The 23837-nt window shown below is 44.4% G+C and overlaps 1 protein-coding gene across 9 annotated transcripts in view; it reads right to left on the bottom strand.

Moving 5' to 3' along the window:
* The window catches only part of LRMDA (leucine rich melanocyte differentiation associated), a 1132554-nt gene that overhangs the window by 540587 nt on the left and 568130 nt on the right, over positions 1-23837 (bottom strand). The window lies entirely within an intron of this gene.

Below are 23837 nucleotides of genomic sequence, written 5' to 3'. Positions count from 1 at the left end.
CTGGCCAACATGGCGAAACCCCGTCTCTACTAAAAATACAAAAATCAGCTGCACATGGTGGCGTGCACCTGTAGTCCCAGGAACTCGGGAGGCTAAGGCAGGAGAATCGCTTGAACCCGGGAGGCAGGGGTTGCAGTGAGCCAAGATTAAACCACTGCACTCCAGCCTGGTGACAGAGTGAGACTCCATCTCAAAAAAAAAAAAAAAAAAAACTTCAGAAGCCTGACATCTTTATGCCTTGTACAGTTCCCTTAAATGTCCTCAACTACCTTGCAATTACCCAAAACTACCCCTTCCTAATACAACACGTCTGTGCATTTTCCTGAGACCACTGCAAAATCCCCCAGAGATCCCTACAGTGATTTGAAGGGATTAGATCAGTGGTTCTCAAGTGGGGGCTATGTTGTTCCCCAAGGGACATTTGGCAACATCTGAAGACATTTTTGATTGTCATGACTGGGTGGTGCTATTAGCATTTAGTGAACAGAGGCCAGGGATACAATATGCAGAACAGGCCCTGACTACAAAAATTATCTGTCCCAAAGTGTCACTGGTGTCAAGGTTAAGAAACCCTGGATTAGATTGAGGATAAGACTTTTGCTCTGTCTATTGTCGGGCAAACTGCTCTGCTTCCTTTGAGTTCTGACAACTGTTCTGGCAAGCTGTCTTCCACAGCTGCCAAGGGTTACAGCTAAATCCTGTTGGCCCAAATCGTGATCTAGGAAGGAGCCCCCACAGTGGTGGAAGAGATGGCATAGATGTCAGTCTTCACGAGGAAAGTAATAGAACTTTCTCAATTTCATGGGAGAAGACAAGATTGACAGACTGCATGACTTTTCCCTTCTCCAACGTCACTAGAAAAGAAAGTGACAGCAAACATATCAAGCAGGTTGAAGCTTCAGCTCTCATTAGCTCTCAGGGGCCCTGAACTTTCACAGATGTGTTTGCACATCTGCCCTGGAAGACACAGCAGCCCAGGAAAATACCCCATGCCAAATGGGCTGTCCCTCAGAGATTTCAGATCTGCCCCAACACAGCTGCCTGAGTGTAGGAAGTCATTTTCATCACCGTTGATGGGCTACTTTCTCCATGGGAAGTAGCAACTGGGCTGGAACTACCACAGGAAGATACCTTCCCACACAGACACCTTTTAGAGAATGGAGACTCCTGAAGGTAATGGGAGACCTCGGACAGAAAACAAGGGGACTGATTCAGGACCAAGGACAGAACATGAGGTGTAGGGGTCTCAAATCCAGGCCAGAAACATCTCCTGTGAAATTAGTTTCCTTGGGCTATTGTTGCAAAGTACCACCAACTGGGTGGCTTAAAACAAGATAAATTTGTCTCACATTCCTAGAGTGGACAAAGCTGAAATCAAGGTATCAGTAGGGCCACGCTCCCTCTGAAGGCACTAGGGGAGGGTCTGTTCCAGACCTCTCTCCTAGCTTCTGGTGGCATGCAGCCTACCTCCAGCCTTCACATGGCGTCTGCCCCAGCCTAACTCCAGCCTTCGTGTGGCTTCTGGCCCAGCCTAACTCTGGCCTTCGCGCGGCATCTGCTCCAGCCTAACTCCGGCCTTCATGCGGCGTCCGCCCCACACATGTGTGCATCTCTTCACATGGCATTCTTTTTACAAGGACACCAGTACTATTGAAATAGGGGCCTACCCTGCTCCAGTATGAGCGCTTCTTAACTGATGATATCTACAACAATCCTATTTCCATGTAAGGTCACCTTCTGAGGTACTGGGGGTTAGGGTTTCAAAGTATGAATTTGGAAGAAGATCACAATTCAGCCCATATACAACTTCTAAGTTACTACTATTCTTATAAGAAATGCCAAGGTTCTCATCCAGGCCTAAGGAAGTGGTTTCACAAGGAGGCAACATCCCAAGCAGCTGTGTGAGCCAGGTATTACGAACTGAGGACCCTGAGCACTGATGTGGCGGTCAAATCCAACCTCCTTAAACCCATTTATTTTTATTCTCTTTTCCTAAGACCTGGCCTCTGATTCCTAGTGTAACATGACCATCATTCAGACTATAAAAGTACAGCACACTATTTATCTAAAGTTCACACTTGAATCCATCTTCATTCTCTGAAACACAGTCATGAACCTAGAGGTAAGTGAATAACGCCTGGCATGAAGTCAGTGCTCAATAAAGGTGTGTTCCTTTTTCCTCTGCCTCTCAGTCCCAATGATGATGTCACAAAATCAGGATGTTACAGAAGATCATAAGCATTTAGTAAGAAAACTCGGTTAAAGCAGTATTTCAAGAATCTAGTCCCAATTCTTGGCCAAAATAGAGAAAAGGGAGAGAAGCAATGGTTATTATGTTGACACTAAAGGAAAACAGATTAAAAACTAAAACAAAACCACCTACCAAAATAAATAAACCAAAACTAAAAAAAAAAAAAAATCAGAGTATTTGGGCCACCCAATGTAAGGGCAATGAGTAATATACCTTTTTTAGACTATTTTACACTTTTAAAGCTATTTTCTTAGTAGCCTTAAAAGAATCACCGTCATGAATCAGAAATCAACATCATCAAAGGAAAAAAGTCAACATATATTTAAATAAAACCTCCATTGCAGTTGCTTTTATCTGAAGTATTAGACAACTGCTGCACTTAAATTGTTTATAATTCTTATGGAGAGACAAGATGTCGACGTGTGGAAATTAAACAATACAAGATTCAAGGAGTAACTCAAGATAACAATAGAACTGTCACAAAGCAATATATGATTATATGCCACATAAACAATATAGAAAATAAGTGCTACAAGAACTCAGAGGGAGTGATTACTTTAGGCTAGAAGTCCAAGAATGACAATTTCAAAGAAGTAGATTCTGAGATGAGACTTGAAAATCATAAAAGTATATTTTGTGTAACCTCTTTAAGAAAACAGAGGAGTTGGTAATAGAAGTTTCAGAAAGATTTTATTCTAAAGTAGCTAATATTATTTAATGATTAAAGACAGCCAATGAAATCTGTTTAAGTGAGTACCTCATTATTAAATGATACCAGCATAGTGGCATGTTCAGATTGATAGCTGATGGTGTGTCAGGCATCTTCTAAGATGACTCCCAGTGATCCCTCCCTCCTGGTAGTCACAGCCCTGTAACCCCTTCCACTTGAGTGTGGGCTGGACCTCTCGACTTGCTTCTAATGAACAGAATCCTGCAGACGTGATGGATATCACTGCTAAGATAAGATTACAAAAACACTGACTTCTGTCTTTCTGGACCTCTCCTTCTCTCTCCCTTGTTCATTGCCAAGTCATGAGCTGTCCTATGGAGAGGTCCATGTGGCAAGGAGCCGAGGTAGGTCTCCAACCAACTGCCAGCAAGAAAGTGAGGCCTTAGTCTCATGTGGAACCGAATCCCACCCGCAATCATGTGAATGAGCTTGGAAAGGGATCCTCCCTGGGAAGCCTTGACAGGACTGCAGCCCTGTTCCATGCCTTAACCACAGGCTTGTGAGAGACCCTGGGTTCAGCTTCACCCAAACTCTTGGCCCACAGAAGCTGTGTGATAAATAATGTTTGTTGTTATATGCTGCTAAATTGGGGGGCAATTTGATACTTAGCAATAGATAACTAATACACCTGGCAAAGTGCCGGGGCATCTATTTCTTCAATCTTCCAACCAAGTTCCTCTCTGGCCTCATGATAAATGGGTATCAAACTTAACTAACTGAAGATACAAGAAGACAATACACAAGGAGGGACTATACATCAGATTTTGAATGGCAGTTGCTTTACATTTACATATATGATTCTGAAGAGACATAAGCTAAATGTCAGGAGGTCTGGGCCTGAAACCTTCTCTGGTAGCCTTTCCTAGAGGGAGTGGATATTTAGATGCTGCAGCCAGGAGGCTAGCCTTCTAATAGTTGGCCACTCTAGGTCACGCCTCCCATGAAGACAAAGTGCCACACCCCAGAGGGCTGAGCCATGCTCACTGATCCAGAGCCAGTGGGCCTCAATTCTACCATACAGGCTTCCTTCTAGATTTTTCCTGCAGCCTATCTCCTAAAGCCTAAGCTTTAGAAGGAGCCTAAGTTGTTGAACAAAGAGGGTCAATGGCTTGAGCACAGATCCTTCAGTCAGAGAGGCAGTATGTTAAAGCATTTTTGAGTTCTCCAAGCTGAACTGCTATTTTGTTTCATTATGTTTCTGATGGTGTCAACCTTGGCTTCTGGAAGAAATGGGATGAACCAGCACTATCTGCAGGGATTCTGTCCTTTTGGTGTGTATATGGGCATATGGTGTTAAGCTGGAGTTCCTAGAAACAGATCTTGAAGTGAGGATGTGAGAGCAAGTCATTTATTTGGGAAGTGATCACACAAAACACCAGAAAGTGAGATTAAAAAGGGAAAGATGTCAATAAAGGATATCGTATGAGGTGGGTTACTGCTAAGGGCAGCTGGGTTTAACCCCGTAAGGTCAGGGATCAGCAAACTTTTTATGTAAATAGCCAGATAGTAAATATATTAGGATTTGTGGGTCATATGATCTCTGTTAAAACTCAGCTCCACGTAGAAGCAGTCATAGACAATATGTAAATGAATAGGCATAACAATGTATGCCTATATATATATATATATATTTTTTTTTTTTTTTAAACAGAAACAGCAGACCATATTGGGCTGACCAGCAGTTGACCACCAACTTCTTCTCTAGAGTGGTATGGGATGTAATGTGGATCACTTCTCAGTGACATCTCAGTTAGGGACAAGGGAGCTGGGATATTAACCAACTTCCTGCCATCAGTCATTGGTTGAGGGCTGAGAAGGTTCAAGCAGCCAGAGAATAGAGTTACAGGTGTCTGTAGTTGGAAGCCATCAGGTTGGCAATGCACAAGAATGGTGATTGCCAAGGGAATATGGGCAGAGCAACAATGGGGTCTGCTAACAGCCCTTGCCCCAGCCTAATCCATTCTGAAAGAGAAAGAAAATAGGGTGGTGACAGAGAGAAACACAGAGGCCTTCTAAGATGGGTGGTGTGGCTTGTCAACTCCACTCTTCCTCGTCCTTCCCCCCCCACCTCCCTCTGTCCCTGCCCTACTGGACTTGTAAGGAACTGTCATGGTGATGAACCCAGTAAGTGGAGCTTTCTATTAACACATTTTACCTGTTGCCCCAGGTATGCCCAACCACAGCTCAACCAACCAAAGGCCCTCACTTTCTTTGTATACCCAGAGACCCTTTTATCCTTAAAGAGTGCTCTTCTGTGTGTGGGTTGGTGGTTATTGTTTTAATTTGAAATTAAAATGTCATTTTGCTGATTAGGGAAATCAAACAAGGGATTGTGCAGCTACCAAGTCTACCATCAGAAGCCCCACCCCATCCTCACTGAAGGGGAGAAAAATGACCCTTCCTCTTTTCTACACCCAGTTAAAGTCAAAGCAAAGAAAAAAAAATTAAATTAAATCATCTTATTATGTAATTGGGACTAGGCCTGGGGCTGCAGCAGTAAAGAAGGGATTAAGGACAGCGCCACCTGGGCAGCCATTCTCCTGGGTCCCATTACCACCCCCCTCACTCCTTTTTATAGCCAACAGATTAAAATGCGAGCCTAGCAATCTTTGATCTTTCACTTGCTGACACAAATCCTTTAAGCTTCCAACATTTTCTGCTGAGGTAATTAGTACTAATTAAAAGGTTTCCAACAGTCTTTGCTCCCTTTTTTTCCTATGTGTCTCCCCCTTCTCCCCCTCCCGCAAAAAAATTGCTTTTACAAATACATTCCATCTCTGAAGCACAGGCATCCCTCACTTTCTCCTTTATCTGACTTGGCCAGATCAAGTAGATTAGTGACTCCATTATTCCAAATACAAAGCCAGACAACAGGTTTTTACTATCGCTCCTGACCTGTTGAGACTGCATGGGCTTATATCCCGAAAGAAGCGCCTCAGCTTGTATGAAAAGACAGTCCAATTATGCAGGAAAAGACACTGTGTAGTGTCTTCTGGTGCCCAAGGAAGGACACCACTTAATGATGAGGGGTTTAACTCAGTGTCTATCACACGCACATACATGCATATGTGTGCATGCACGCACTGCCTCGTTGTGAACTGACCAGTTGCACAACTCATATCCCAGCCCGCTTTGTTCCTATGCTTTATAATTGTTTGGAGGGGTTACAGGGGTCGGGGGAAGAGCCAAAGGGACTATGTATTTAAAGGATAATGCCAAAAATTAAAGAACCATCTTATTAAAGTTTAAAAAAGACTTGGAGGAAAGCACCCCCCAACCCCCGATACACACACACACACACACACACACACACACACACAGCCATGGATTCAAATTCACAATGAAATGAACAAGTACACTAGGGTCCCATTGGCTCTTCACCATAGGAGTGGGACATGAAAGCTCTCATGCTGTATCTGGGCTGTGAGCTCTGTCCTGGAACAAAAGTGTAGCCCTGACATGGGCTTCTGAGATGCACCGTGGCCTGCAGCTATGTCTGATGACAAAGTGCAGTGGCTGAAAACTCTGGTTGGAAGACACTGGTCCATCGAGGAGAGGAACCCAGTGCAGACCAAGGGCTTGAGCAACCAGTAAACAGAAGCTCAATGTTGACAGCAGGACTTTACTTAACTGCCCTCCAGGAACCAGCTTTGGGCAAGGCTGCTGCTCCTCTCCAAGCCATTCTGACAACCTGGCAACCCTGAACTGCACTCAGACCCTGCCCCTAACCCTAGAGTGTGACAGTCTTCTCACATAGGCCCTGGAGTTCTACGGCCAGCCTCACTCCCTCCTCCTCCTCCTATCCTGGACTTTGGGAAGGGAGCAAACGGAAGGACACTATCCAGCATGTCTTGCCCTCACCTCTGGTCTCCTCCTTCCATCCCATACAATCTGGAGACATGGGAAGTCAGGGATGTGCCTATGCATCTCCCCTCAGAGTAAAGAACTTGGCCCCATGTTTTGCCCCACCTGCCCAAAGCCAATCCCTGGAGGATAGAGCTGGAACAAAATATTCACTCTTTAAGATGCTACCGCTCCACAGGGGAAGGGCACATGGTGTTAAAATCTCAATCACGCAGAATTCCTTTCCTAAACAATGAAGACTGAGGCTCGGAGGCGTTAATCTTAAGGAAATGGTGATGGCTACTTTCATGAGCACTTAAGACTTGCACACAACCCTCGCATGCAGCCCTCGTCTGCCTCGCCCACTCACCCTGAGAGGCAGGTGAGATCTGCTCCACCAGTCACATGGAGGAACTGAGGATGGAGGGGGTGGCCCACTCGCTCATGGTCACACACTGGCTCACAGCAATGGCTCCATGGCCCCGTAGACCATCCAGAGGTACGCGAGACGAGATGGCCACATTCCCACACCCCTCATCCTGGCATTCAGTATTTTTAGGGGATTGGAAGTGGCCCCTCTCCTCATTCTTCTGGGTGGACTACACCAGTGGCTATAGCCAGCAGACCCCTTTCCTGACTGGCTGTTGGGGTCTTTTGCGATAAATGGATGAAAATCCTCCTTCAGAGCCCCTGGGCTTAGAAATTAGTCACTTCACACCCAAAATGAGCTTTGATGACGCTCCCACAATTAGTGTGGGATGCCACTAAAAAATATATCCACTCTCTACCCCATCCTCCTAAAAAAAAGTTAACACTGAAAAGTAATGGATTTAATGATCTAGAAAATCTAGATGCTGGAAACTCCAAGGGAGATCATATTAAATTAGACCAGTACAAACAAGCCAAACTCGATTTATCCTCTTGTGGTTACAGATTTTATCTACTAAACCAGGTTTTCAGGGCTAGTCTGTTTTCAATGAATAGAATTTTTGAATGTCAAGTCTCAGGATTCCTAGTGGAAGATAATTTACCCTCAGGATCTCCGTTCAGCCAGGGCTGGCCATGCTTGGATCTCTGCAGAGGGCCTGAGACACAGGCCAGTCCTCCTCCCGTTCCTGTGGCCAGGCCACCTGTTGAGGGCCAGCCACAGGCAGGATTCAGAGGTGGCAGAGGTCAGGATTCAGGGAGAAAGAGGAATTCTTTCCTTGGCTCCTTCCTGAGAGAGTAAGGAGGCATGAGAGGGGGAGTGGGAGGGTAAAGAAACTGCAGAGAATGTCCTGGAATGGATGTTGCCTACTCTTAAAAATATGGATATAGCCTGGGCACAGTGGCTCACGCCTGTAATCCCAGCACTTTGGGAGGCCAAGGTGGGCAGATCACGAGATCAGGAGATCGAGACCATCCTGGTTAACACAGTGAAACCCCATCTCTACTAAAAATACAAAAAATTAGCCAGGCATGGTAGTGAGCGCCTGTAGTCCTAGCTACTCGGGAGGCTGAGGCAGGAGAATTGCTTGAACTCGGGAGGCGGAGGTTGCAGTGAGTTGAGATTGAACCATTGCACTCCAGCCTGGGCGACAGAGTGAGACACTGTCTCAAAAAAAAAAAAAAGGATATAAATTAGATTAAGAGTACCCTAAACACCATCATGGACCTGGCACTTAGGGAAATACCTCAGGGTACAGTGGACTCTCTAGACCAAAAGTGACACAAAGCCATTTTAAGTCTTCCTTCATCCCGGGACAGTAAGGCCACCAGCTTGCCTCTCAATGCAATGGTGAGGAAGCCTTTGGCTCCCTAGCCTTGCTCTCCAAGGCCTTTTCCCAGGACTGTTGTGCGAGAAAAGGCGGCCACCTTCAGGGGGAGGGAACTTGGCTGCTATGCTGATTTGGGGAGCTGCTAAGACATAATTATAACAGAGAGAAGGCGGGTGGGGGAGAGGGAAGGAAATTACCTTTGAAAATTATGAAAAATACCTTGACGGCATCTCTTTGAGGCTCACATTTAGCTCTCGGAAAAGATTTCTGCCAAAGGGTGAGTTCTGACAGGGGGAAGATGAAATGAGGGGCTGGGGGAGGAGGCAGTGAGGGGGGTTGCTCGGCAAAGAGGCAGCCGTCTGTCAGGACTGATGACTCGGCAGCTGAAGTCAGACTGGGATATTTACCCACCCATTTCAGGGAGCGGCTGCGGAGGAGAAGAAAAACCTGGATAGCAACCAGTCTGGCCGAGATGACCACAAAGAGACACACATAAAAGCTGGTCAGGCCCTCAGACCACTGGGAGGTTCCCCCTAGGCTCTGATGATACATGGGAGAGAATTAGGTTTGGAAGGTAACGCAGAGAGTCCCTGGCTCTGTTGAATCTACCTAGAGCAAGGTCGCGAGCTCCTGGCCCGCAATCCACACTCACATGTCAGAGGGATGCAGGCAAGGAGAGAGCCAACAAATCCCAACACTTCCTTTTTAGGGGCCCCCTAGCTTCGAATTTTAAGACATCACACTTTTCTGCACCATTCCTGGCTAATGTGAGCTCATCAAAAGGCTATTTTCCTTACTTAATTCCAAAAGAAGCAGGGAACTTCTAACATAAGGTTGTTTTTTTGTTTGGTTGCTATTTGATGAGGGATGCATCTTAGTGTAGTGAGAAAAACACAGAACTGGGAGTCAGAAGAAGTGGGGGTCCCAAAGAGGTGGGGAGGAGGCTAGTGGGAGCACCTACCTTGGCAGAAAGGGGTGTTTTTAGCTCTGACATTGTTGAGAATCAGCTCATGGTGGTCATTAAAAGCAGAGTGAGGGGCTTTGTTATTGTTTGTAAATTCCCTGCAGACAGTGCAGTCCCTTATTACCTGCACCTGAGCAACCTGCTGCCATCCCTACCCCAGGTACTCCACTGCTCAGGAGACCTGGGTTCAGGATCACTTCTGCTCCCTGCAGTATGTGTGATTTTGGACAAGGAACTTGATATGTCTATGCCATAGGCTCTTCATCTGCAAAAAAATAAGGGGATTGGCTAAATCATTACTAAATCTCTTCCACTTAAAAGTTTCTAAGAACTCATATTTTCTCCCTAAATATTTCAACTTAAAAAGTCAGCAGTGGAAAGGATCTCCCATGACTATGTTTAAGGAAAACACAGGCTCACATGGGCAGTGCTTAAAGATGGGCCCCTTCTCAGAGAGCTCTCCAGCACCCGTCAAACATTGCTTCCATCTTCAAAGGCAGGGAAGAAATTATCTGATCCGAAACACTGCCAGCCAGTTTGTCCAGCATGGCAGAGGACTGCAGTGTGGACAGCCATGGGAGTGTGTGCCCGGTGGGAGGCAGGTTGGCCCTGGCCACGCCAGTCCCCTGTGCCCTGCAGCCAGTGATGCTGGATGATGCCACCTATTTATATAACACCTCAAGAGAGAAGCCAGCCTCGGAATTGAAGGCAAACAGTGTTTGTTTTTTGTTTTTCCAAAGATAAGTTAATGTGTTTCAAAGTCAACTGGAGAAAGGGTGCAGCAGGCAAAAAAGGCAAAAAAAAAAAAAGTGTTTAAACTGCTGCGGCTTTAAAAGCTTAACCAGTAAAGCCCCTCCAGCCTTCAGTCAATGGGAATCAAAACAATGATTTCAAGCTATTTTATTCAGTCTACAGGCAGGATCACTCCATGGAGGCCTGCTCCTTTCCTTCCTTTTCCCCCATTTCTAAACTGTGATCCATGCCCCACTCTGAAAGAACCATTTTGACAGTCTATTGTGTAGCCTTCTTAGGACATTAGCCACCCCAACGCAAACACCCCGGCAATAGGAGTTTTCCAGAGGCTTCTCCCCGGCCCCCGCCCTCCCTGCTTCTTCAAATCCTAGAGGCAATGCTGCAGAAACCTATAAGCAGAGAGGATTTCTAATGCCTGCCACTTGCTTAAAATTGATTTTCAGATGAGAGCTCGAGAGAGCCAAGTATCCCCACAGTTCGGAACACTCATCATCTCTGACGATGAAGTCATTTGCTGCCATAAGCAGAACAAGGGTTAATGACCCAAAATCGAATAAATTACTGGATTCAGATCCATCATGACCATTGGTTTTAAAAATAATCTGAAGCGAGTGAGTGCAGCCTCCAAGCCATCACAAAGACGGCCTCGGCTCCCCTTCCCCTCCTCTGATTCTGACGATAAATCCTTCGGAAGAGCATCTCAGGCTCACACACCAATTAACATTTCTCATACCGGTGCACAAGGGCCGTGCAAAGTGATTCCACAGTAAATTAGTCTGGAAATTGCCTGAATTGTGATGCCGGGAGATGTCCTCTAGGTTTGGGATGGCAGGGAGAAGGGAGAACTTTCTTCCCTAAGTGCCACTCTATCGTCTCACCCTGGAAGAGGTGGTGGGGACACCAGGGCAGGCGGCTTTCAGCACCACAGTAAATCTTCCAACAATTTATCCAAACAAAGGCCAGTGTGGGGAGACGGCAATACGCAGGAAGCAGATGAATAAGCAAGATCAATTATGGTTGGGGGGTGACCCTGTGGCCCTGCTCCATGCCACAGATCTCAAAGCAAATTGTGCCAGAGTGAAGTTGACATGCCTGGACTGAAAACAGCGGTCTCCTAAAGGATGTCTGCTTCCCTCCCATTCGTCAGAGGGGGAGCAAGAGGAGAGAATAGGGAAGGAGGGGAGGGTGGGCAGAGAGGGGCCAAGGGAAGGGTGACAAGGAGGCGGGTGAATGAAAAACCACGCATAATGACCTGAGGTTTATTTTACAGAGAACAAAATGGCTCAATTTGAGCACTTTAGACTGTCGAAATTGGCTAGCGTGAGATACAAGGGGTTCATCCAGGAGGATTGTTACATCGGCTACAGAAGACTGCAAGCCCAGGGGGCAAAGAGAGGGAAAATAAATATATAAACACACACACACACACACACACACACACACACACACACACACACACACACACACGCCTTCTCCATCCTGCAAACTTTAGCAGGACCAAGGAACATTGCAGAAGTGCTTTGCCGAGGAACTGCTTAGCCAGGCATCTGAATGCCCTTAACGCTTGCTTTTCAAATTGCATCTCTAAAATGTGGGGCTCATCTTACTTTCCCCTCTTGCTTGAAGCCTAGAAAGCCACGTCTTTTTAAAAAGAAGCCTAGTTTATTATTTAGTAGGATCAGCAGGTTTTTTTCTTTTTTTAAGGGCTGCTAATAATTTCGATTCCCCTTTCAAAAACAATCCAGCCCTCACTAAGAAAAAGTCAGAGCGACTGACTAATGGGAGTAATTCAAAGTACCTCAATTAAAATTCAGGTTTTGGCCTTTCGAGCAGTCTATTTAAAGATTTTTTTCCCCTAGATTGGTTGTAGACAGATGATTATTAAATATTTATGTGTCTGTGAAAGGGGCTCTTGGAGCTTCGCTCTGCAGAGGGCTGAGGTTTTTGTGGCTGTTGTTTCTCCTCTTGGAGAAACAACAGAATAGTTAGTTTACTTGGTTTCTTACCCACCTGGTTTCCAAGAGCCCCCTACACTAGCCAGCCGGTCTTCACATGGCCGGACAGAGGCAAAACGGCTCTCTCCAGGTAAGTGGCAGAGTCACCCAGAGCCTTTGCTCAGCGGAGCTCAGGCTGACTCTCCTTCTGAACTCACTTCAAACCCTCACTCCTCTGAACACCCTCAGCCGCCGCACAGGGAGCTCCAGGGCTCTTGGGTCTTTCACAGTCCTCACCATAACCTGCCCTATATTAGTGGGTGGACACTCCAGGAAGATAAAGAAAGTCCTAGCTCCTTAAATGTTCACAGACTCTGAAGACAGGGTCTGGACCTTGCCTGAGGCCTCTGCCCCATCAACTTTTCTCATTGGCGGATCTGTTCTCTTTCCCTTTGTGAAACAGCGACTCCATTGCAAGTCTGCCTGAACCCCTGCATTAGAGGGGTTCTCACCACAGCCTAGAACCTTCCCAAGAAGAACTAAGTCTCAGCTGGTTCATTTATTTATTTATTTATATTTATTTATTTGAGATGGAGTCTCGCACTGCACCCAGGCTGGAGTGCAGTGGCACCATCTCGGCTCACTGCAAGCTCCGCCTCCCGAGTTCACGCCATTCTCCTGCCTCAGTCTCCCAAGTAGCTGGGACTACAGGCGCCCGCCACCAAGCTCGGCTAATTTTTTTGTATTTTTAGTAGAGATTGGGTTTCACTGTGTTAGCCAAGTTGATCTCGATCTCCTGACATCGTAATCTGCCTGCCTCGGCCTCCCAAAATGCTGGGATTTCAGGTGTGAGCCACCGCGCCTGGCCCATTTATTTATTTTTTTAGGTATTTACTTATTTATTTTTAGAGATAGGACTCTGTTACCCAGGCTGGAGTGCAGTGGCACAATCATAGCTCACTGCAGCCGCAAATTCCTGGGCTCAAGTGCTCCTCCCATCTCAGCCTCACAAGTAGCTGGAACTACATGTGCCGAGGAAACTGGCTTGATTTTAACCCCAAACTTCCTATGGGAAACTGACGTGGGGTGGATGGTACAAGATAGCTATGTTCTCTTCATTTATTCAGTCAGCAAAGGTTTATCAACATTTTTCTATGAGGGAAGCGCTTGAGTAAATCAATGAATTTCAACAAGTTGAAAGGATGGATCACTTCCACATTCTGGAATATCATGTAGCTTTAAAATGTATTGAAAGACATGCATAACGTATCAGAATTGTAAAGAGAAAGCACATAGTACAGTAATACATACAGAGAAGTCCTATGTTTAGGGAGAAGATAAACAAAATAAGAAAAAGAGAGACAGAGAAAGAAAGAAGACTGAAATGCTACCTTGTTGGAGGTGGATAAATCTGTCTCATTTGGCTTCCTGCAATTAGGATTTACATTTATCCATTTATTGATAGACAGTAATAAAGTAAAAATTTTAAAGCCAGGCGTGGTGGCTCACACCTGTAATCCCAGCACTTTGGGAGGCCGAGGTGGGTGGATCACAAGGTCAGGAGATCGAGACCATCCTGGCTAACAAGATGAAACCCTGCCTCTACTAAAAATACAAAAAATTAACCAGGTGTGGTGGCAGGCGCCTGTAGTCCCAGCTACTCGGGAGGCTGAAGCAGGAGAATGGCATGAACCTGGGAGGTGGAGCTTGCAGTGAGCCAAGATCACACCACTGCACTGTAGCCTGGGCCACAGAGTGAGACTCCGTCTCAAAAAAAAAAAAAAAAATTAAAAGAAAAGGACATACCTCCTGCTCTCAAAGTTGGCTTTGGTGCAGTGGTTCCTTAATCCCCTACACTATCGACAACAAAATCACCTGAGAAACAATTTTAAACTGCAGACATTGGAGACCATACCTGAAACTTCTGATAAAGTAGACCTGGGGGTGGCCAGTCTGTGGCCTGCCTGACACTGTCTGCCGCTCTTTCTGTAAGTTTCCCCAGGTCTTTCTGAAAATATGCAAAGTTTAGTAACCAGCAGACCAGCAGTTTACTCTGCGTCAATCTCTATGTCATGTCTCAAGACTAAGAGCAGCAATTATCCATAAGCAAGAAACTGTGATTCACAAGCTTATCAAGCAGTCTGCTCTCACTCTACATAGGAGGCAAAGTCATCTGCTGGTTCAGAAAATATGGTCTACTTTGATTACAGCTATAAGTGAAAATCTAAGTTCGGACTATACCATAATACCTAAACATACTTAAAATTGGATAATTTTTCACTACATTTGAAAATTTACTCAATGGTGTAAATGCCTATATATTTTAAATATAGCAAAGCACCTTAAAAATTACTACTGAAGCTAAATGTGCAACTAGTAACTTATGGTGTGAACTTGTAAATTATCTATTCTTAATACAGATAAGAATTTTAATCAGTCTTTATTCATTCATTGTTCATTCATTTGCTCATTGATGAATTTATTCACTCAGTTTTTCATTTAACCACTCATGTCATTCATCCAACAAACGTTTTGAGCCATTAGAAACCCAAAAACCCCACCTGGGCTAGAGAACTCTGGCTTTATACCCAGGTCCCAATCTCCATCTGATACCAAGCACTGCCTAGCGGTACCATGAGCCACATAAGATTAAGGACTGGCAGGCACAGGTATTCTTCATCTCCCTAAGCCACATTGCTCAGATTTGTTAGGAAGAAATGATATTCCAGGCATTCCAATGTTGACTGGCTTCTTCCTCCCCCTATCAGACACTATGAGCTCAGAGACAGTTCATTTTATAATCTTTTTGTCCTTCAACACCCTCAACTGACTTACCTGCCATTTACTCATCTCATCTTCCTAATGCTGCCTCTCCTGACCACCCTGTTCAATACTGCAACCTGTCCTGCCACTTCCACCCAGGACTACTAATTTTATTACCTGCTCTCTTTTTCTTTTTTCCATAGCATTTTTTGCCCTCCAACGTGTAACATCTTTATGAGACATATTTATTGTTTAATGTCTATTATAAATTTTTCCATTTTGCCCATGGATTTAATGCAAGCACCTAGGATAGTGCCTGATACACACTGAGCACTCACTTGAGTGGCAGAAGGAAGGGAGAGAGGATGGTAGAGAGAGAGGGTGGGCTGGGGGACGTTCCTTCCACTGTGGTCTAGGCTTGCCTTGAGTCGGTCAGGAAGGTTAATTGGCTGCAGGCTGACTCAAGTGGAAGGATTTGGGAGACTACTCATGGCCTCTGATTTTCCACCCACCAATCCCGTCTAATGGTGGAGTACTCAGGAAAGAGGGTTGCCATATCACTGCCCACCAATTCTCGCAGCCAGGGGTGGCGCTCCCTGTTCTGATGGCTTTCTAAATGCTGGGCATTTGTTCCTTCCCCAGATACTGGTAATCTGCAGAATCTAGGGCTATTTGCACAAAAATACCAACGCCCCACCTCCATCCCAGGCACAAAACTCCCACATTTATAAAACTCATCATTTCCGTTTGTGTTTTCCATTCTGGAAATGGCAAAAATAAATAAATAAATAAACTGCAGATTGTTTTCTGGTGAAAAACCCTCAAGCTGAGTCTTCCCAACTTGGGGATCTTTCATTCCTGAATCATCCCCAGGCCCAGAAGGCTGGGCCTCTCAGCCCACTCTTTGCAGTCTGGCACAACCTGAGGAGTTCCCTGAAAGCCTGAGACTTCCCAGAAATGTAGGAAAAAAAACTTTTTTTGTAGGAGCCCCTCCTTGCCTCAATGCCAAGGACCTTACCTGTTTTCTTGCCTCCAGACATGCTCCTGGCCTGTCTCCCTGCTCTGTGTGTGTGTCTCTTTGTTGTAACTCCACGCATAACAGCTGCTGTTTCATTTCATTAAAGATGCCCTCACATGACTGGGTAAATTACAATGAGAAGAGGTACCTACTGGGTGCTGGACCCTTTATAAACATTACTTCTAATGCAAATAACAACCCTACAGATTGATTACCATCCCCATTTTACAGATATAGGAACTGAAGTTCGGAGGCTAACCACTGCTAAAAGTGGTGGGCCTGGGATGTGAAGCCCACAGCCACAGACTCTGAGGCCTGGGCGTTTCCACCAGACTGTATGTTAGGGAGTGAATGTTTGTGCCCCACCCCGCAACCTCCTCAAATTCATATATTGAATCCCTAGCCCTCAATGTGACAGTAGTTTGAAGTGGAACCTTTGTATAAGTAGTATTTGAAGTTGCAGTATTTGGAGAGAATTGGGGTTAGATGAGGTCACGTGGGTGAGACCCTCATCATGGGACTGGTGCCCTCAGAAGAAGAGTGAACAGGGTGTGCTGTCTCTACCATGTGAGGGTGTGAGGACCCAGCAAAAAAGCAGCCATCTGCAAGCTGGGGAAAGTCTTCACCAGAAACAGAACTGGCTCTTGATCTTGGACTTCCAGACTCCAGAACTGTGAGAAACAAATGTCTGTGTTTAAGCCACCTGGTCTGCAGTATTTTTTTATGGCAGCCCAAGCTGAGTAAGACACCATGGCAAGTAGAAACGGCAGTTCTTCTTGAGCCTTCAGGGTCACTTCCACGACACTCAGGCCAGTCCCAGGGATTTTAGAAGAGGTTGTCCAACAAGCCCATTTGGGGTTCTCCAAGGGCAGCAAATGTTGCAGTATACAATTTGGTTTTGGGTGGGTAGCTGCAAAGAGGTCTATTTTCAGGGCCTTTCATCCATGAGGAGCTACAAGCATAGTGTCAAGGGCTCTCCTCTAAACTCATTAAAGGCCAATGAAATGTTTGATATCTGAAAATAAATGGCTCTAAAATGTGAAATAAAAATTGCAAAACTAAGATTAATAAATATTTCATTAAATAAATAATAATATAATAAATGAAAATAATAAATTAAATAATAAATATTTCATTAAATTTCAACAGAAAGAAACATTATATTCATCAGTCAGTTAAGTGCAAATCAACTCAAGTTTTACAGTTAAATATAACAAAGTTTAAGCCATAATGAATTTACTCTTAAACTTCAAAACTATAAAAATGATTTTTAAAATCCATCCCCAAAATTTCAGATTGAAACTTCATAAATCATGTTTAATATGAGATGGGGGTTAATTTTAATATCTTTGATACGCTGTGTGATGGGGCTGCTAAAGTAACAGTGCTCAGGATGTTCAAAGGTTTTGCAGGGCCCTATTTGCTAGTGGGAAATCCAGCCTGGGAAAACACATGTGATGGTTGATGACTTCATTTTTATTTGTTTGTGTTTGTTGTGTTTTGCTAGGGTAACCCAGCATGAAATGACTGACCTGCGTTCTCAGACAGGGGAACCGGAAGCCATAAGGAAGAACAACCAGACAATGAGAAAGAATTTCAGGCTCCTGCAGGAGATGGGGTCTCCAGGAAGGCAGGGTGGTGTGCCAGAAAAGCATCAGATCAGGAATCAAGAAACCTGGGTTTTATTCCTAACTTCACTATGGGCAAGTTATATGACTTGGGGTGCCTCCCCGGGGCCTAGAACTGTGCCTGGCACACATACAAGGTGTTGAATGAATCAACGTGAGGGGGCCTAATAAGTCCTTGTTTTCTAATGGTGCATGTGAAGATCCCTTACGGTGGAGAAGCGGGAAGGGAGGGAAGCAGACTCTCAACACCAAGCATCCTCTTCCATTCTGCTCCCTGCCTATTCACATCAACTTTACGTAATCAGACTTCCAAGAAACCCTCAAATGCAGGGCACGGAGGGGCCCCAGGAGACAGGCTAGCAACACATCCTGGGGTCACATGATACAGCTCTGAAATGGTCCCTCATTCCCAACATGTGAGGCCACCTTTCTCACAGATGCACAAGCCTCCCTCATGAGCTCTAAGCCTCACCTGCAGCCCACCATATGTCTTCCTAAACTCGAGGTTCACCACTCGATTCACATTCACCACAGCCCCTGAATGAGGCTGCTCCAAAATCTCCAAAGATAAAACAGGCATCTGGATTTGGAGCCTCTCCGGCATGAGGCTGGGACTGCCTTCCCTCTCACCATTGTTCAGGGGACTTCTCCATCATCCAGGGGAACTAAGACAGGTGCATAGAGTCAGAGCTATGCCTGTGCACACAGATGCACACCCCACCCGACCACCTCCACTGGGAGGGAGGCTGATGGCTCCCAGGAGACACCGCAGTAGGAGCCATCTTCATTCGCAAGATTTCACACGTTCCCTAATTATTTCAAGAGGACTTGCAGATGGAGGTAATGGGCCCCCTTTTAAGATGACCTGCCACACATATAATGTCAGGGCTCTCGCATTCATCAGCGCCATCCTCCCAGCCCCCGTCCTCCACCTCCACCACCAAAAACCCAAATAATTTCAAAAACATTTTTATCCTAAAATGTTCCCCTCAATTTAAAAAAAAATTATCTTCAAGAGAAGAGATTTCTTTCCATTTCAATCCCACAACAAGGAGAATGTCAGCCCAGCTTTTTTTTGACAGACAAATTATTGAATCAAAGAGAAAATGCCATTAAGCTCACAGGTTAGCAAGTGTCAGGAATGGTTTAAAGAGATATCCCCATTTATCTTCCAAACATGCACGAAATGTCACTAATGTGTGTTTATCATGTATAATCAGACAAAGAAAATATCGAAATAAAGTACTCCCGCATACAATAGAAATCTCCTTCCATCCTTCAAGATATCAGTGCTATTCAAATAGAATAATAATGATGAAGCCTCTCTCTTGAAAATGGAAATCAAGTGAAATGTAGATAGAAATGATTTTTTTTGGTAGTTGATGTACATTTCTAAAGTGCATTAACAGGAAATCCAGAACTTTTTAGGTCAATTATATTGTCAGTATTGTCAACGCCACTGAAATGAATACTGAAGCAGCGCCTGTTCTTGCTGGAATCAAGCTACAGAAGAAACTCCTAGATTGGGGACTTACAGAGGAACTAGAGGCACATTGGAAGCCTGACATTGTTCAAGCATGCATATATATGTATATCTATTTTTTTCATTCAAATCAATCTGGGTACCAGGCATTTTGACTTACTATAAACCTCAATAGATGGGGGAAAAAAATTCTGCAACTGATCTAAAACCTGGCTTTATTTTCCTCCCTTTTCTTCCTCCATTATGACAAAGCTTATTTTTGTAAGCCAGGTGCTGTGACAACAATAAATCTCAGCCTCCAAATTAGTGCTTTGGACAAGAGTTCTCTACTACTAATTCTGGACTTGCCAGACCCAGGAACATGAGCCATGCACTGGAAAGAAGGTAGTCCTTGTGCCAAAATTGTCAGGCCCCTTCCTGGAAGTCTAGAGAGAATTAGGCATTTCAACTGAAAACATTTTCATCCTTACTGCTTTCTCTCCCAACAGTCCCACCAGCTGTGTGACATGCTATTTCCCGGCTTTCTGGGTTGTGAGTTTCCTGAGAGCAAAAGTCATACCTGTTTTTAGTCTCCATAGCAAGACCAACATGTAGTATAATGACTTTCAAATAGCAGGTGCTCAAGATGTTGGTGAGTGAGCAAGTGAATGGATGGTTGAAAAAGGAGCTCTTCCTCAGAGGTCTCTCCCAGCCCCACAGTTCCCTGGTTCTGTGATGTTCTATAGCTTTGGGGAGGGAACAGCCAAGGTCCTGGATGTCCCCATGCCTGCTCTGCAATACATTATTAACTCAAGAGAGCTTCTGCTCTCCCAAACTAACCATATTGAACTCCCAAATTACACCACAAGTGTTTTGCCATTACAAGTACAATGTAAGGCAGGGGTCCTAAGAAAGTAGAGGACAATGTCAAGAGAGTAATCTCTAATGTCTGCCTGCCTCATGGTCCCACCACCCGGCTATGTGGCCTTGGGCCCTAGATCGTCACCTGAGAAATGGGACAACAGTAACCCTAACCCCAGGAAGACGTGTGCTTTAATAAGCTAATATGTGTAAAGTTCTTACAACAGTACATGGTGCATAATAAGGCTCAATACATGCTTGCTATTATTTTCATTAGCAGTTATTTGGGTTTTCTTCCCTTAATATTACAAATAAGGAAAATGTGACTCAGGGACAGGTGCAACTTCCTGGGAACTTATAAGCAGCAAGAATAGGGCCAGGATAGAGGTACCCAGAGGCCAGGTGATGAGGCCACACCATCAATTACTTATTAGGTGCCCGCTGTGTACAAAAACAATGGGAAGTAAGTCAAAGCAGACAAAGAGCAAAAAGGAGCAAAAGTGAGAAGACTTTTGGGGATAAGTCTGGGCAAAACAAATACTATAGAATAGGAATACAAAGGGGTCCACTGAGGCAGCAGACTAGAGGTTTGTCAAGCATGATATGCTTTACAACTGGGACATTTCTGATTCTTCCATAGCCCCAGGATTATGTCTTCTTCATACTTCACCACAGTTACCTGTTTGCATTCTCATCCTAGATGACATTTGAGGGTCAGGACTGAATTAACACATCTTTGTACCCCTTGCAGCCAACACAGGGTGTGGAACTTGATAGGCATCCTCCAAAATGTTTTAGGTTAAAAAGAAAGGCAAGCAAACATGCCAGGCAGTCGGGCTGCAGCCACTCTGAGAGAGCACTGAGTTGGGGAGAGAGGGGGAGAGAGAAAGCCCAGAAAGCTCTGAGAAGCAGTGACGTGAAGCAGAATGACAATTTCATTAATCTCCATCAGTATCACAAACCACAGTCAAATAGGGGCTGTGAAGAGAGCCCACAATGGCCACACTGTAACCTAGCTTAGCTTTGCCAAGGTGCTGTCCTCACCTCCCAGGTGGTAAGAGTGCCAGCAAGGTGAGTGCCTCCATGGGGCCACCTGGCTGCTCCACTCTGCACCCTGAGGCAAGTAAGTGTAACTCTCTGATCTTCAGTTTTCCCACCATCAAATTGGGATAAAATCCCTGACTTTCTATAACTTTACATAATAGTCCTCGAAAAGTAGACAGAAACATCTTAGCCATTCCATCCCTAAGAGTTTGTCTTTAGGATATAATCAGAGCTGTGTTTAAAATGAAAAAAAAAAAATAGATGTATGTCCTGGAACATACTTCATGATACCGAGTAGAATAAGGAACAACTGAAAATAACCTAGTTACTCAACAATATTATAATACACTCTTCAAACAGAAAACTATTCAGCTATTAAATAGTGGGGTTTCAAGAACTATTTATAACATGGGTAAATGTTTATAAGTGAAAGGCCTAGAACAATATAGTATCTTTATAGAAGGATCTCAAATTTAAAAATCTAATCTACAGGTATCTGTGCAAATACATACAGAAAGGAGTATGTGTGTCGGGGGGATATATTCCAGAAGGTTTTAAGTGGTTATTTCTGGGAAGTGGGGAATTACAGGCAACCTTAATTTCCTTCTTTATGATTCTCACTATTTTCCAAAATTTCTATAATGAATATGCATTATTTTCATAGTCAGAAAAAAATCCTTAAAACAAAATTTTGGCCAGGCACGGTGGCTCATGCCTGTAATCCCAGCACTTTGGGAGGCCGAGGCGGGTGGATCATGAGGTCAGGAGATTGAGGCCATCCTGGCTAACACGGTGAAACCTCGTCTCTACTAAAAATACAAAAAATTAGCTGGGCATGGTGGCAGGCACCTGTAGTCTCAGCTACTCGGGAGGCTGAGGCAGGAGAATGGCGTGAACCCAGGAGGCGGAGCTTGCAGTGAGCCAAGATCACTCCACTGCACTCCAGCCTGGACGACAGACCGAGACTCCGTCTCAAAAAAAAAAAAAAAAAAAAACACCAAACAAACAAAAAAAACACGTAATTTTAGAAATCATAGTCCTTCCTGCTTTGTGGCACTATTCTGAGATCAGCTATGTTAACAGATGCAACATGCTTTGAAGAGTATAGAATGATATGCAATTCAAGTGACTGTGTTATTGCTAGTATTGAAACATTTGTGGTAAACCCCATCAAGTTGTTCTCCTCCTAGCCCAGGCTATTTGTAGCGTGGGACTGCGATACTCCAGCATCTTATACAAGTAGATTGCACGAGACTTCAAACTCTCCAGTTAGAAGTAGCAAATGCACAGCAAATGAAATTGCCAATTCTGAAGAAGAGGGGTCATAAAACCTTTAATAAATAGGGGAAAATTGACCTGGATTCCTCCTCACCAAAAGCAACGAACCAAAGAAATTCCACACATTCAAAACTCCCCATGAACCTAGATTCAAATCTTCTATAATTTCCAGCCCCTCTCAGACTTGTCAGAGTGAGTCCCAGGGATGCTGAAGAAGAGTTAATTCTCTTCTTCATCAATTCCAATAGGCCTCAACAAACAAATTATGTTTTAGAGATTTTAGGACCCAAACTGGTAAATTTTTATCACTATCACTCTAATGGCTTTCAAAGTGTAAACAGATTGCCTAAAAACACAGTGATTCTTTTTACACACACATTCAGGCTTTTAAATTGTGCTTAACTTCATGGGCTTAAACATGGGTTGGTGAGTTTGGAGAGGTTAGGCTTTTCCCAGGCAAAGCACATTCATTGAGTCTGTCAGTCAGTTATGGATCTAAAACTTAATTATTTTATCTCAGGGATTTTAAACACTGAGATATCCTCAGGGTGCCCAAGATCCAAGAGTTTACTCTTGAACACAATCCAAGAAAGGCCACTAAATAAAGCCTGTTCATGGCAGAAGGCATTATATTGACTCTCTTTGTCTCAGAAAGTGACCCACACATCACAATAAGCCACTAAATTACTGCAGGCAGGAAGGTAGATCCGGGATATAAACTGGCAGTGGGTTGAAAGAAAAACTTCACAATAATGTCTAATATTGAGATAGCATGGCTCTCAATAATTCAAGGCACATTTATCCCTATTGTTTCTTCTTATCCCAGCTATATAAGCCTAGAGTGGCAGGTATGGCAAGAGCTAGTAATTTCATTTTAGAAATAAGGAAAGAAGTTCAAAGAGGAAAACTGTTGACTTGGTCAAGTTTACAGAGGTAATTAATGAAAGCCAGATTTATAACCCAGTTTCCCACCTAGGGGTAGTAATGTGCCTACAAAGATGACCAGTTGCAACCAAGCCAGTTAGGACAATTCAGAAACCAGCAGCTAAGTCAAAGATGTTAATTGGGTTTCCAAGACTCATCCTTGAGACTCAAGGATGGAGGTTGGACCAAGCAAGTGGGGTTCTCTCAAGAGAAGGTAGAAACTGGAAACTCCACCTTCCTCAGAATGCAGCTGCAAGTACTTCACCTGCCTTCTGAAAGGAGGCAGGAAAGAGTCATAAATTATTCCATACGCCTACTAGTTCCTTCTTGCTTTACTCCACTGCAAATGCTTGGGAACTGCTCACAGGGCAGCTGCCCTCTTAAGCTCAGCAGATATGTCTCATTTTTATTCCCATCTATCTGGAGAATGGGATACAACATTCTAACTCTCCAAGAAAAGTTTACACCCAAATATAAGCATTCCAAAATATATAATGGAAAATATAAATGGAAAAACCACCCAAATAAAGAAAGATCAAAAGAGAGGTATGAAGCAGCCACATTCATTTCTTTGCTCTTGAAAATTTAAATGACTACTCCTTGAGAGCAAACTACAAAATGCTAACC

This window comes from Pan troglodytes, chromosome 8 (genome assembly GCF_028858775.2).
Source record: "Pan troglodytes isolate AG18354 chromosome 8, NHGRI_mPanTro3-v2.0_pri, whole genome shotgun sequence".
Lineage (NCBI taxonomy): Eukaryota > Metazoa > Chordata > Mammalia > Primates > Hominidae > Pan > Pan troglodytes.
This window is presented reverse-complemented; position numbering and strand designations above follow the sequence as displayed.